Raw genomic sequence first — 4,581 nt, 5'->3', positions numbered from 1 at the left:
GGTCTTCCTTTGTTTTATTGTCCCCACCTTTAACAAACACACTCTATAAATACATACATGCATGCATACATACATACATACACACATATCATCTTCTACCTTAGCTTCCATGCTACACATTTCTGCTGTTCTAGTCCAACTGTCTAGTTCATTCTCTGCCTTTTCCATGTGCAGTTTCTCCTCTGTCTCTCCCTGGAATGTGTATTCTCCAGACTTTTCAGCTCTCCTTCCTCCTGTCATTACACATTTGCCTAGGCAATCTTACCCACATCCATAAGTCACTTTGTATGGATAAATGTCATTGCCGTGTCTCTAACTCTCAGACTAGACCCTCCTCCTGAAATCTGGCTCTTTGTTTCCAACTGTTCGCTCTTCCACAGACTTTAAATGCAGCAGGTTTAAGTGTTCTCTGCAAGCATTGCCCTTCTGTGTATGCATGTTTGTGTCTTTGTGTTATGGCTTGTTAATTGAATGGAATAGCCACAGACAGCACTCAACTCAACAAGCTGGGGACCATCCTTAATTTCCTTCTCTTTCTGTCTTTTTTTCTTCTCTTTCTGTCTTCTCTCTCTCTCTCTCTCTCTCTCTCTCTCTCTCTCTCTCTCTCTCTCTCTCTCTCTCTCTCTCTCCACCACCCCCTCCTTTCCTCAGGCTTTCTTTTCCTGGAGGTCCTTTCTCTTGTTTTGACTGGGTTAACTATATCTCATCTATGTCTTTCAAGATCATTTCAAGTATCACTTCATTTTGAAAATATTCTTACCACCCTAGACTGACTTAAGTGCCTATCCTCTACACTTCTTATTGTCTTTATGCATGGAATTATAACAAATTATCTTGGGGTTGGAAATGTATATATTCATCACATCTATATTCTCAGTTACACGAAAAAAGTCAGTCAAGACTAGAAAACTAAAGGCTTAAACTTGGAATTCATCTACACAAGTGGACATGGGTATGGATGAAATTGCCTAGGCACAGTATGTAAGAACTGATGAACAGAAAACACCAGAATTATACATGAGCATTACAATATGTGTAGTTTTCACAACAAATGGTTGAACTTTGTATGTAGTACTTTGTATGAGCTCAGGATTTAAGACAAATGACATTTGATGCTGACAAACTAATAAACAACCACAACCAAATACAACAGGAATATGGCCATACATGCTCAAAGGGTAATGAAAGCCAAAGAAAATAAGAAAAACCCAAAGGCTTTTGGAGGTAACTACTCTGGTTTCACTCTGGCACAATAAGAAGCAAAGTTTGAGGCAGTATTTGGATAAAACAAGAAGAGAAGTGTTGCATAAGATATGCAGAGGAGACATGCCAGGAACAGGATGTTGATTATGAAAATTGGACTAGAACAATCAAATAAGGAATAAGTGTACTGAAATAAATGCACCCAAGGCATGAGGGACTAGAATCGAGAGAACAGTAATCAAATTTCCAAATAATACAGGAAAGAAGATATTGCTTATGACATGATTCCTTTCATTTTTAATGTTTAGACTCTAAATGCTATGAAGATGTATTTGTTTCCTATTGCTACTGTAACAAATAACCAAAAACTTGTGGCTTAACATATTTATAATCTAACACTTCTTCTGGAGGTCAGAAGTCCCTAAATCAGGACATGCACAGGATTGTGTTACTTCCAGTGGCTCTGGGTGAGGATCAATTTCCTTGCTTTTCCTGACTTCTTAGAAGCCTCTTGCAGTCCTTGGCTCCTGTGTGCCAGCATAGTAGCAATCCAGAATAATCACGTCATCTCAATACTTCTAATTTAATCACATCTGCTAAGTCGCTTTAGCCATGGAAGAAACATGCTCACAGGATCTGAAAATAAGGACGGATATATTTTGGGGGGTGGGGATGTACATTATTCTAACACAGGTAGTCATATAAAGATATACAATTAAGCAAACATTTAAATTCCATTTATTTGTAAATTTTAATTGAATTTATTGTGGTGACATTGGCTAATAAAATATTATAGATTTCAAGTGTACAATTCTATAATACATCATCTGTATATTGTATGTTTACCATCAGAAGTCAAGCTGAAGTCTCCTTTTATCACCATTTATTCCCACTATACCATCTTCTAGTTCCCCAACTCCACTTTTCCTCTGGTAAACACCACACTGTTGTCTGTGTCTATGAGGTTTTTTTCCTTAATCCGTTCACATTTTTCACCCAGCCCCCTAACTTCCATGCCCTCTGACAGCTATCAGTCTGTTCTCTGTATCTATGAGTCTGCTTCTATTTTGTTAGTTTGTTTATTTGATTCATTAGGTTCTACATATAACTGAAAGCACATGGCATTTGTCTTTTTCTGACTGGCTTATTTCACTTAGCATACTACTCTCCTGGTCCATCCATGCTGTCTCAAAAAGTAAGATTTCCTTCTTTTTTTATGGCTGAGTAGTATTCTGTGTAAATGTATAGCAGCTTTTTTACCCACTCATCTACTAATGGGCACTTGGGATACTTACAAATCTTGGCTATTGTAAATAACACTGCAATGAACATAGGGAATAATACATTTTTTTAATTAGATTTTGAGTTTCTTCGGATATATTCTCAGAAGTGAAATTTCTGGGTCATAAGGCAGTTCTATTTTTAATTTTGGGGGGAAACTCCATACTGCTTTCCACAGTAGCTGTACCAGTCCACTTTCCCACCAACAGTGCACGAGGGTTCCATTTTCTCCACATCCTCTCCAACATGTGTTGTTTGTTGATTTATTGATGATAGTCATTCTCACAGGTGTGAGATGATGTGTCATTATCATTTTTGAATTTTTTTATTAAAATATGAGAGTCTATTTTCCATTTAAAAACAACCCCTCAACATAAGGAGCTTCATGCTTTCTAAGACGTTTTTATACTCATAATCATACTCGAGCCTTAAAACAATCTCATGAAAGAGACAAGGGAGATATTATATCCAATTTATAGATGATTTTGTCCATGTTCATAAGATTTTAGTGGCTTGCCCAATGTTACTCAGCGAGCAAATACCAGATTAATTACAATACCAAGTTTTCTAACTACAAGTCTGGTGTTCTTTCCACTACTGTATAACTTTTCCTTCTGAGTAAAAAATAGAGGAATATTCCTGAATTCACCAGATGTTTCATAGCAGAAAGAAACAAAATGATAATTTAGATGTTGGGCCACCATTGTATCACTCCTAAATACATTCACATTTCTATCCTTTTCAAACTTTGGATTTAAGCCTGAACCACAGAGTGGTCTAGGAGACACAGGACACAGGAAGAGGTATAGGCTTGGTACACTGCCTGTTTCTGTCCTACAGGTCTGAAAATGCATATAAGTCTCAGAAGTAAACACACATGCCCTTGGAGCCAAGCAGTGCTTTTAAATATTGTAAGCAGATAGAATATGGAATGCAGGCTTGGTCATAAGCAGTAACTATCACACTCCTTCCACAACAAGGAACAAAGGAGAGTAGTAGAGCCTGTGGCAAACTGAAATGTGCTTCCCTCCTCCATAGGGTCAGTATCTTCTCAGTACCAGACTACTGCTGCTTCGGAGAATGTGAATACAATATTCACAAATAAACATCTTTAAAATATATATAAGCCATAAATTTGCATTTTTATATCAAATCTCCCAAATTTTAATGGTTAGAAATTTAAATTGTTTAAAGACACTGAATGGCTGGAGAAAATGTGTAAAAAGACCAGAAAGAATCTACAGTGGATTGCCAGTTTATAATTTCTAGCCTAAGGACATCCACTGTACTAAAGCTATCTGTACCCAAAACCTTTGGATAAAAAGGGACAAAAAGTTGTTGAGAGGTGACCAACAGAAGATTGAGTATGGGATATTGTTTAGACTATCCTTTTCACATTTCTTAAAAGCTGACATTTGTTCCTTCATGCCTTCTATTTTAAAATTTATTGATGGAAACCCTGATGGTAGCATTTATAATTATTTTATAACATTGAAACAAATAAAAGAAAGAGGATGTAGTTGCAGCAATAATACAAAATTTATTTCTACACTCACACACACACACACACACACACACACACACACACACACAAATGACTGAATCACCAAAAAGAGCTTTTAGCCTTGAAAATGTGATGAATGACTTTACAGCTATAGATCCTCCAGTTTAGTGGGAGTGTATTCTAACATTCCAAACCCCAAATGTGCATCCTGTTTGAGAGGTAAGAGTAAAATAGAAGAAAAATTAAGTGAATTGTATAACTGAAAGATAAGAGGACATTTAGTATCAAGTGAGGATCCTCTTTGTCAGAAGCTGCTGAGCACTCAGGACAGACCAGAGCAGGGAGACATCCAGCAGCCCAGGCACCAAGGACAGAACGGGTGACCTTGGCAACAGCTGTTTGCTCTTACACAGCAGATGCCCACTGGAAACCTAGCAAGAACTTACTTGGTGCTTCAGGGACAAATTCCTGGTTTGTAATTTTTGAAGATGTGGACAGCATTGAATGGAGTGTGCAGTGGCTCTGATTATGGAAACTCAGTTTGAGTCTGTTGGTCTTTTTGCTGAGGAACGTGGGAAGGGTATTATACTTGA

Source organism: Phyllostomus hastatus, unplaced genomic scaffold (assembly GCF_019186645.2).
Source record: "Phyllostomus hastatus isolate PE091 unplaced genomic scaffold, TTU_PhHast_1.1 phas_contig_1, whole genome shotgun sequence".
Taxonomy (NCBI): domain Eukaryota; kingdom Metazoa; phylum Chordata; class Mammalia; order Chiroptera; family Phyllostomidae; genus Phyllostomus; species Phyllostomus hastatus.
The sequence above is the reverse complement of the archived record's forward strand: the minus strand, read 5'-3'. Positions refer to the sequence as shown.